This window comes from Amphiura filiformis, chromosome 6 (assembly GCF_039555335.1).
Source record: "Amphiura filiformis chromosome 6, Afil_fr2py, whole genome shotgun sequence".
NCBI lineage: Eukaryota > Metazoa > Echinodermata > Ophiuroidea > Amphilepidida > Amphiuridae > Amphiura > Amphiura filiformis.
Window position 1 is genome coordinate 5,511,844 of NC_092633.1, and position 12,311 is coordinate 5,524,154.

The window sequence follows — 12,311 nt, forward strand, 5'->3', positions numbered from 1 at the left end:
TTGCCGTTTCAGCTGACATGGACGCGCTACAAAAAACAAACGCGGGCGTGGGCTTTGAGACACAACTTTTTTTTATTAGCCTAATCTCATTCAATAGGTCTTGCAGTTCTTGAGTAAGGCCAATAATATATAAAAACAAAAGTTTAGGGCTTTCCCCCGTCCAAGAAAAATCATGCACATGGGGTAGAAATGACACCCATTATGATATAAAATTGGATCGATTGAGCCCATATTTATTGGTCGAGCTATGAGTTTGAAAATATTGGACGAGACATAGTCAAGTCCAATATTTTAAAACTCATAGCGAGACCAATAATATTGATTGGCGTAAAGCATCAATTTTATCATTATTATGTTTTGGATCCAATATTTTTACACACTTGGATTCAACAAAACATAATAATATCAAACCTTCGGATCTCCTTTAAGAACCCATACCATTCCTCTTGTGTGTCAGCTTTATTTGAGTACAAACACCTCCAACCCACCTTAACAGCATAGAATAATATCTATTCGTAAATAGTTTCTCCCAGATATGTAAACGCACCAGGTTTTTTTGCCACATTTTGTTCTTCTCAGGAAAACCTGTACAAATTTGACACATGATATCAAATGGTATTATGTTATGGAGAAATACTACATAATTTTTCGTTGCCATAGAAACACATTGTTTTACAAAAAAGCCATGAACATAAACCATATTCAAAATATATCCACTTATAGTTTGCAGGATGTGTGCAGTGGGTGTAATCTTAATATTCTTATTTTATACATTGTCGTGGCAACCCTTGGGTACCGACACCTATCAATCATTAGTTGTACCATTGTCATGGTAACACTCAACCATCTTCTAATATATATTAGTTATGCTGTGTCTAACTTGGGAAAAAATACAAAGAGTAAGAATATTTTTATTATTAAATTATGAATATTGTTTTCCTTTTAAAATGTATATTATGTTAATTCTTAGCAACTCATCTAGTTTTTAAAAAATAAATGTTGTGCAGACTTCAGTACGAGAGCAACTAAGTTGCTCACAAACCATTTTTGGCTATTTATATAATTGATTTAATGGCTGTTAAGTATAATTTATTCAAATTGATGATATATTTAAACGATCTATGTAATTGAAAATGGCTATAAAAAATCACCAGTTTATTCATCTTGAATCATGAGTCTTTTTTTTCACTGTAAAACTCATTAATATTAGAGCAGAGTTGAGTGTTGGGGGAGACCATTATGATCCTTGTGTGTACCTCAACCTCACACTGTTTTACTTGCATTTCACACTAAAACTGGCTTCAGACACTTTCTTGAATTGCCCATGTGGATGAAGTGCAAATGTGCACAGTAACATGCATGTTTATGATGTGAGGAACAGAGTGATTTTTTTAATATAATACTGAACGGGGGAGAATCAAATTGTAATGGGTAGAATTTAAATTTGCAAACAGAATTTGCTCTTATTAGTCTAAATCTCTAATTCAACAAAAAAATGTGAAATTAGTTATTCCAGATATTCAATTTTTATTCATTTATAGTTAATTAATGGATATTTTGAAAATAATGAGAATAAAAGTATTATTTATCCAATAATTATTATGAGGTGCAAATTTAAATTATTAAATTTTGGTATAAAAATATATCATAAGGTGTTTAATTTGTATGTAAAAAATCTGGCCAATTATTTTGCAGACGACAGTGGCATGCAATCTGCTTGTATTTCAATGTGAATGCAAGTATTCACTAGGGATGATGGTTAGCCTGCCTACTTAACCTAAATCTAACTTCCAGTCTATAATCATGCAGGTCAAAGGTCAACAGCTGCTCAGATACTGTGAGGAGTTACGAGTCCTTTTGGTATTCTGCAATCGGATGCAATTCAATTTCGTCAAAACGTGTCATTGACTGAAATTTGGTAGGATAAGTTAACTGAAGACTAAATTTGGTCTTTGACAACTGTCAATGTTAAAAATGGTTTGTCAACTAATGAGATTTTTTGAGATTTGTGCTAATTAGTCTGCCAAAAAGATGTCACTTGAGAGGATACTATGGCCAATTATCTTACCAAATTGAATTCCCTAGGCCTCGTAAGAATATACCATAGGACAGCAGTTCCCAACTTTCAGCAATTGTGGTAACATTCCAAAATGGTTGAGAAATGTGATATACCAACATTTATGGTTTCTAATACTGATAGCAACATTTAGTGTGTTATCTGTAGACAGTGCACAATCTGAGGTTACTGTTCCGAACCTAGGCTACTTGTTGAACATTACAATGCACACTGCCCGTAGTATGGCCTCTATAACAATACATGTACTGTACAGAATAAAGCGTAGTATCAACACATCCGTCAATAGCTTCAGATTGAGCATGTTATGGTTATCTACCATATCTACTGCAAATGGCAATATTTAGTGACTATCTACAGCTGATAGCAACATTCAGTGTGCAATCTACTGTTGTAAGCAACATTCATTATCTACTGCTGATAGCACCATGCATGGTTATCTACTGCTGATAGCAGCATAATAGCATTCAGTTTGTTATCTACTGCTGATAGCAGTATTCAGTTATACTTGATTCATTTTACCTTGACAGTTACGGGGGGTCCTTTTGAACATTCCAATGAGTCAAATAGGGCCTAAGCGTACGCTAGAGTGAACACGATAATGCGATTGATTTTCTTACCTGTAAAAATACGGCCAATTCAGAGAGAAAATCTTGTTTGTCGTATAGGGCCTACTATAGACAATTACTTTTGTTGGCCGCTTAAAATGTATGTGGTAGTTATCTACTGCTGATAGCACCATGCATTGTTATCTACTGCTGATAACAACATTCAGTTTGTTATCTACTGCTGATAGGAACATTCGGTTTGCTATCTAATGCTGATAGCAACATTCGGTTTGCTATCTACTGCTGATAGCACCATTCATTGTTATCTACTGCTGATAGCACCATGCATTGTTATCTACTGCTGATAGCAGCATTTAGTTTATTATTAACTGCCCATGATATCATCTACTGCTATAGCTAAAATAATAGTTTCTCGATCATGAGAGTATGAATGTTCTGCATGCACTGCGTAATGTCGCAAGTTTAGTGGAATGACACGATAGCGCGATCGATTGTACACGCACAGGAAATGCAGCTCTACCCAAACCATGTGTGGTAGGCGTTGTACGCTTGACGCAATTGTCATTGCGTGCCAATTGAACTCTCATGATCGAGAAACTATTATTTTAGCTATAATAGGAACATTCGGTTTGCTATCTAATGCTGATAGCAACATTCATTTTGTTATCTACTGATAATAGGAACATTCATTTTGTTATCTACTGCTGATAGCACCATTCATTGTTATCTACTGCTGATAGCACCATGCATTGTTATCTACTGCTGATAGCACCATGCATTGTTATCTACACGCTGATATCTACTCGGTTTGCTATCTACTGCTGATAGCACCATTCATTGTTATCTATTGCTTATAGCACCATGCATTGTTATCTACTGCTGATAGCACTATTCATTGCTATCTACTGCTTATAGCACCATGCATTGTTATCTACTGCTGATAGCACCATGCATTGTTATCTACTGCTGATAGCAGCATTTAGTTTATTATTAACTGCCCATGATATCATCTACTGCTAATAGGAACATTCAGTTTGCTATCTAATGCTGATAGCAACATTCGGTTTGCTATCTAATACTGATAGCAACATTCATTTTGTTATCTACTGCTGATAGCATAATGCAGTTTACTGAATTACATAAAATTAATACTGTATTACCAGGAGTACCAGGAGTAGTACCAACCAAATGGGGACCTATCGTCAAATGCAATTTAACAGTGTTCTAGCCTATGGCATCAATTTTGAAATGCGGACTGTCCACAATTCTGTGTGCGTTTGGAGGTGTGATGGCAAACACACGCCCACCCACACACATTTTTATTTGATTTGATTTGTTTGGGTTTTGACAACCCTGGATAACACAAGAAAGCCTCTATTGAAGCTGATTTCCATTGGAGTCCATTTGAACACCGGGACGGGTTGGGAACAGTCGGGGGTTAACACCCTACTCTTTTCTAAACTGGCTGCGAGATACATGTACAGGTATGGCTCTCTAAATGAACCATGGGGAGAGCGGAAGTCTGAATTTAATCTACAGAAATTGCCAATAATTAATTTCAGATTTTTTTTCCAAGTCAATATCCCGGCAAATCGCCACCACCGGGAATTGAACCCGGGACCTCATGCACTAAAGGCAAGTACCCTAACCATTGCGCCAACTGCCCCACACCTCTGCAAGAACTGGCAAATGTGGACATTGGCCCACCCTATTGAATTTACATACATAGATTTATTTTTCACCTTGACATAAATATTAAGGTGCATTACAACAGAAACATGAACATGAATTAAGCATTAGGCAAAATGTGAGATTTGAGGAGCTGAGTGTGAAGGCCTCATGGATGTGTCTTGGAAGGGCATTCTACATGTGGTTTGGAGACATGAAAGCGTGATCATCAATACGATGGCTAGTGACAAGTATGGCCAGTCTAGTATTATCCAGAGCTGAGCATTATAGCAAAGCATGTCCAGTATCCAGAGATGAATCAAGTTTTAATGTCACACAGTATCTACACATGGAATATAATTGTAACAAAACATGCAATATTACATGTTTTTGGCACGTTTTCCCTCAAAATGCAAAAATATTACAATTTTATTTTTATTGCTAGTTTGAACTATTAAATTAATTAGGATTTAGCTCCGTTTCATTTGGTGAAACAAGATAATATTTATTTAATTACAAAATATTAGTGCTGTATTTTTCTGGAATCGGAGTAGTACCAACCAATTGGAGACCTATCATCAAAAGTAATTAGCAGTGTTCTTAGCCTATCGCATCAATTATTTGGAACTGCGGACTGTCCACAACTATTTGTGTGGTTGGACCCTAATGATTTTTTTCAGTCAGCTCAGTTTTCCAAATTGCACTGAAAAAAATTGCATATTACTGTGCCTACACATTATCATGACGTAGGTGGAAAATTGAAACTCATTAATAAATTTGATTAAGGATAATACAATGTCAACATTGTATGTCATCTCAAAGGTACTGTTTATAGTTCATACTATTCAACTGAAGAATTACTATGCGCTGTAAAAGTTGTCATTTTAGTGCTTCACCAATTTTCAACTACCGGTACTTGGCTTGTTTTTGAATTCACAATTTAAGAGTTTTCTTACAAAGACCTATAATTGAAGACCAAATCAAAAAGACTATGTTACGTCTGACGTCCTGCGCAGGTCAGCAACCAACCACACCACGCTTTTGCCCTGACGTCAGACGCAAACTAGTCTTTTTAATTCGGTCTTCAATTATATACATAACAGACAATATTAACATATTGTTATTTTAAATTAATAATAATATTCCACAAAAATGTCCACTCTAACAGTGTTATATTAATTATTTTCCCCAATAAGTCAAAAGCAATGAAAATATGAAAAAAGAAAATACATGAACACTGCAGCATTGATTGACCTGTTTTTATTGCTACGGTACTTAATTCTTTGTTATTTTTTAATTATTTTTTGATTCATTGATCTGTAATTTTATACTTTTGTCATTGCTTTATACCACATATGAAAATTTTGTAAGTATTCAATTCAAATTAATAAATCACTTGAGAATTCTGGATGTTGGCAAACAAAATATTCAATCTTTATGGCCAAAATGCGGCACATACATGCAGAATTTGATACTGTGTGTTTCCGGTTGTCACAGTTCATCTTGTAGCAGGCAAATAGAAAGCGATATATTTGTCACATTTTATTTGTACCCTAGTGTCGGGATATTTGAATATATTTTCCATTTATTTGTTAAAATCCATGTCCCGTCTATAAGATGTAAAAATTGAAATTTGATTTTGTTTTTGTTGCAATCTTGAAATTTATCGAGTTGATTTGAAGCAGTGATTTATACAACATGTTTCCTTCATTTTATGTTGATTCGTTGTAAATACAGTACAACATCACGTTATAAAAAAAATGATTGGATCTACTGTTTTAATTCAGGATTTCTGGCTAATTAGGTTTGATTGGAAAACATAGTCTAGCTTAATTAATAATATTATGATTTAAAAATGAAAAATAAAGGGATGTTCAACTTGACCAAATCTGACTAAATTAAAAAAATTTAAGTTTACATCTTTGCATTAAAATGGAGGGGCAATTGTGTGTGTTTATTAAACAAATTCAAGTAAGACTAAGAGATTTTAATTTGTGTAATTATTATTTAGGATAATGTAAGTTTGTCACAAACAATGACCCTAAAACAAAGAATATATTGCAGATCAGACTCCTAAATCCTTATTAAGCATCTACATAATGAAATGAAATCAGTGAAAATCTCTTCAAATAAATGTCCCCAATCTTAAGTATTCCGCTAAGAACCTGTATCAACTTCCTATTGCTGTGCATGTTTCTGTACAGTACGTGTATATCTCGGCAAACAAAATTTCCTGTAGAATCGGCCAGCCAAGCAGGCAGGCAGCTAGGGCCATGCATCGTACACTGCTGCTACTGAATGCTGAATCTGTAGCTTCATTTTGTTCACAACCAACCAGGAATATGTAGCTGATCCCGTTTTTCATCAAATTACTCGTGGTGTGTGCATTTATTATGCGCGTTACAGGTCTCCACGGCCTTCAACTCATAAGGCCTGAAGTGTAGTCAACAACCAAGCTCTGATACATGCACTACAAATCTTTTTCTTTCTTTCTTCCCCCCCTTTTTTTTTTTTTTGTGGTTAAAAAATATACATTTAGGAACAATTTCTATTTTTTAAATAAAATAAGCAAAGTATTTACTAACATATCGTGCTGTTGAATGTGTGTGAAGTTGATTTTCTGAGTGTTATAATATATCAGGGACTAGTGCTTATGTGATGGGAGGTGATGAAATGCTGCAGCCTGATTTTGTTATCATTATTATTATTATTATTCCCCATATAAGGGATGCCTATTTAGAAGTACACATTGAATTTGTTTCATGTACATGGACCATGCATGATGTGCATTGTCTTTATCTGTGCCTGTGTGTGGTGGAGATGAGTATTAGAGTTTAAAAACATCACAAATTTATCAGTGGAGCTGTGCTATGTGGATAGTTTAATTATTTACGTTTTTTTAGTGATATTTTGGGGTGTTTTTTTTAGGATATTAAATTGAAACACATTTCAAGCTAGAGTTGCCCAAAAATCTGAAAATACTGGAGCATAGATGTGGCAAAAGGCCCTATTTTTTTTTTTTTTTTTTTTTTTTTTTCAATTTTAATAAAAATATTAGCAACTAGACTCTGACCTTGGCATATTTTCTGAGGAAATAGTCATTTGTGCCCATGGTTGGTCTGACTATTTACAAGCCTGTAATTAGAATTACGCAGTTAGTAATTAAGGTGGCCCCAACACAAAGGTGTGTAAATAACAAAGGTTGGTACAAATAATAATATGTAAATAAGCTCATTAATATGCATATAGCACCTCAGGCCACCATACAATGTATACTATCACAATATCAAGTTTGATTAATAAAAGTGTAGGCAAAATATGCAAATAAGCTAATTAATATTCATAAATATACAAATAACATGACACAAAACTATACAGCACATCATACCACCATATCCAATCACCATACCAAGTTAGAAGTTGATCGGTTATTGTGTTTAAGTTGCAGAGTGGATTAATGAAAATCTAAGCAAAATATGCAAATAAGCTCATTATTATTCATAAATATGCAAATAACTGACACAAAACTATACAGCACATCAGGCTACCATATCCTATCACCATACCAAGTTTGAAGTTGATCAGTTATTGTGTTTGAGCTGGACAGTGGATAAATGAATTTGTTTCCACCCGGACAGCCAGCCAGCCAAACAAACAAACAAACAACCAGGCAGCCAAAAATGAGCCTATGTGATGTTCTGAGGCATTAATAACCATTTAAACTTAAAAGGGCATTTCGTGATCCACAGCCTCATCCCCCCACTTTTCCCAAAAAAAGTTGAGATTTTTATACCACTGGATACCTCTGGCTACATAATGTTTATGTTCCAAATATTTCTTGCAGATTAATTCAATTAGCAAAAATATCGCCAAATTTGAATTTCGTTCTGGTATACCAGAACGAAATTACAACAGTGGCCTATGGAGCAGTGTAATACACATAATCATGCATAATTCGCAAACGAAAAATCAGAATCAATTGAAATTTTGGGAATAAGCTTTTTTCGTGGATATCTACTGAAAAATGTCATAAAAAGAGGATGCTAGGATCACGAAATACTCCTTTAATCCAGCAACATGTCAAAATTGTACTTTTAAAGATTTTGATATAAAAAATAGCCGTCATGGCTGGTTGCTCATATGGCTGTAGTTAGTCAATAATTATAAATTAAATTAAATATAGTATGTACTAGCGAAAAAAATTTGGTCCGCATTCCACCCCCCTTTTTTTTAGATTCTTGAGCGTCCTGCCGGAAAAAAAAATTGGGTCAGCAATTCAGTGAAATTGAGACACAGGTAAGACGCTATGCTCTATATTTCAGAAAAGGGGCTGGTCACTTTATATTTGCCATGGCCACCTAGAAACACAGTCCGCCCCTGAAAGAAAGGAAGTAAAGGAGAATAGAGAGAAAAGGGAGAAAAATAGCTGGAAGAGATAAAATAAAATTGCATGTAGGCTTAATTGAGTAGGTCCATGCCCACAGCATGCCTGTAAAACTATAAACGATACATAGATCTCAAAGCCAGGTAGACCATGAGTAGGCTTGTGATTATTTTAGGCATAAGCCAGCTGCATTGCCTTTTTTGCGACTGGGTTTTATGGATAAAAAGTGCCTGTTTTGGCTTAGACACCTGTACATTTTTTGGCTCATTTGGGCCTTCATTTTGAAAATTTTGCCATTTCTCAGTGGGAGCACATTGGCCGAGCGGAACAGGCTCTGACTCATAATCGAAAGGTTGCGGGTTCGAGCCCCAAGTGACACCATCGTGTTGTGCCCTTGAGTAAGGCACTTTATCTCAATAACTCCTCTCCACCCAGGTGTATAAATGGGTACCGGCATTCTTAAATGCTGGGAAGATAACAGACTGGCTATGGAGGTGTGGTGACCCCCACACAGCAACATTTTACATGGAGACTGGCCTAATCGCTAATGAAAGAGAGATGGGCACTCCATCCTGTAAAAAAAATGCTTGTTCGACTCCTTTACCTTTACCTTTTTACCAGGGATGAACATCGATGATATCCCCCTGCATATGGATAAAAAAGTAGCTGGTTGGCTTCTGTTTTGGACATCGTAACACTGTTTTTGCTTTAGAGCAAAGACCAAAGTGGATTTTGCACTTTTACAACTTATTTGTTGTATTCATGTAAAATCAGCCATTTGTTTTTTAAATTATAACTTTTTTGGGAAGCTACAGAGTGATTTAGATTGATAAAGTTACATTTTTTAAATAATTTTTGGCCCCCACATATATGTGGGGCTTATGTTATCATCCAAATGGTTGTTTGTTTCCTTGCCTGTTTGTTTCTTTCTTTGTATCTTTGTTTGTTTGTCCGGCGGAAGCAAATTCATTAATCCACTCTGCAGCTCCAACGCAATGGCCGATCAACTTCATTATTATGTCTTCAGAATCTGGGCTCCTATACTTTGTACATAACCTGGCTGTCTGATCAATTTGTGTATCGGTCACCTGGAGCTACAGGGTTTTTCATATCTGTAGCCTCTTCATAGAGTGCATAGTTCATATACTTTATATGTAAAAGTCTCTGTTGGTGTGATTTTTTTGTTGTTTATGTGACAAGCCATGACCAAAAATCACATTTTTGACCAAAAAAACACATTTTTGACCAAAAATCACATTTTTGACCAAAAATCACATTTTTGACCAAAAATCATATTTTTGACCAAAAATCACATTTTGACCAAAAAATACGTTCTTGACCAAAAATCACTTTTTTGACCAAAAATCACATTTTTGACCAAAAATCACATTTTTGACCAAAAATCACATTTTTGACCAAAAATCACATATTTTTGACCAAAAATCACATTTTGACCAAAAAATGCGTTTTGACCAAAAACACATTTTTGACCAAAAATCATTTTTGACCAATAATCGCATTTTTGACCAAAAATCATGTTTTTACCAAAAAAGATTCTGAAGACATAATAATGATAAAATTGATGGATAATTTAAGCATGATACCTGAATTTATCAGTCTCGCTAGAGTTTTCAAATATCACGCTCGACTTCGTCTCGCATGATATTTGAAAACTCTAGCTCGACCGATAAATTCAGGTATCACACTCAATCCGTCCAATTTTATATCAAACTTGGTACGGTGATAGTATATGGTGGCCTCATATGCTGTATACTTTTGTGTCGCATTATTTGCATATTTATGAATATTAATGAGCTCATTAGCATATTTTGCCTACATTGTCATTAATCCACTCTGCAGCTTAAACGCAATCACCGATTAACTTAACAAACTTGCTAATGTGATAGTATATGGTGGCCTCATGTGGTGTATAGTTTTGTGGGGGCCACCTTAATTATGAACCATGTAATTCTAGTTTAAATAGATTTTGTTATAAAAAATGTCTGACCAACCTACCCTACTTGAAAGATCTGACAGTATAACAGGTTGGGTTTATTTTTGCTTCCTTATTGAGTGGTGTACCGTGGCCGCTCCTGCCCCGGGGGGCTGAAAAATTCAATTTTGCCACCCTTCATCAACAGCCGGAAAAGGTTTACCCAATTTTTTTTTCGTTGGTTTGAAAAAGTGAAGAGCAAAAAAAAAAAAAAAAAAAAGGGATTATAGGCGCTACCGCCCTAAAAGCAACACATTTTGATGTATAGTACAATTTTTTCACTAGTTTTTATACTTTTTCAAATTTTTTTCTTTACTAATTCTTTTTGCCGACCCTTCTTCTTCCACCGCCCCTTCGATTTGGCCGCCCCCTGCTTTTACCCCCCAAAAAAAATATGAACATGTTATTGCCATTGCCAAACAAAGCTTGAAAAGGGGACTATGAAATGAGCTCTGATGTCATTGTGTGTGTAGGGGGGGGGGTGGCTGTATGTGGTATGTTAACCCTTAACCAAAAATGTTCATCCTTATCTCCTTTTGTTGATTTCTCTCACATATTTGAATGAATTCATTGCATTTGGACACAATGATCCTTGGGGTACATTTGCATGTGTGTGATGTCAACAGGAGTGAGGTCAAAGGTCATCTAGGGGTCATTTTACAACTACATCCAAAAAAATTATTTTAAGAACCACAAAAGCTTAATGGGGTATATTCAGGGGTTTTATTTTGTCTTCAAACAGTTTGGGGGTGGGGGTCCCAAATTTTCCAAAAATCAGCGTCAATAAAATTGTGACCCGCCCTATTTCTGCAATGAAAATTTTATGAACCCCTCATCACCACCAATACAACTTACCCCCTAAACAGGCTAAAATTGTATTGAAATCAGTCTTTTTGATTAAAATAAACATACTATCTGTGGTCATTTTATGACCCCCTATTGTTCTTTCCAAATATTTATGACACCCCCCCCCTGTAAATTTGGGACCACCCTTCTGAAGAAAATGATAGCCCCTTACATGTGGACAAAAAATGATAAGTTATTAGTGGGTTGTATGTGCATAAAATGTTTACAAATGTTAACCCTTGGCTTCTTTTGTTGATTTCTCCAACATGCTTTGATGGATTTCAATGGCATTTTGACAATTTATTTCTACCAATGGAGCAACCCCTTTTTGGATGGACAAATTTGTCACACTTGGTAATTTTCTAATCTACTTGTTTATTTATTTATTTGTTTACTTTTTTCACAAAAAGGTTTAAATCTCTGGGTCCAGCATTGTGATTTCAGAACTGTGGGAACTTTTTTACTTACCACATAATTTACTAATCTATTTATATATATTTAAGAAATCTTGCACAGTATTTTTTGTGGGAGCTGAAAGTACCTCAGACATAGCGAATTGCATTCTGAATATGAGGAATGTCCTTCTGATACCAAATTATTAGATTTTGATATTTTTTAAATATTTGATATTTAACAGTCCACGAAGTAAACTTAAAAATCTAATGACCTAAATTGTTTTGGTGTTTTGGGGGAAAAAATCTCTATCTTCAATACGAAAGGTCAAAATTTTCAATTGATCAGCGGCTTTTCATCCCAGCTACATACACTTTAAGTACA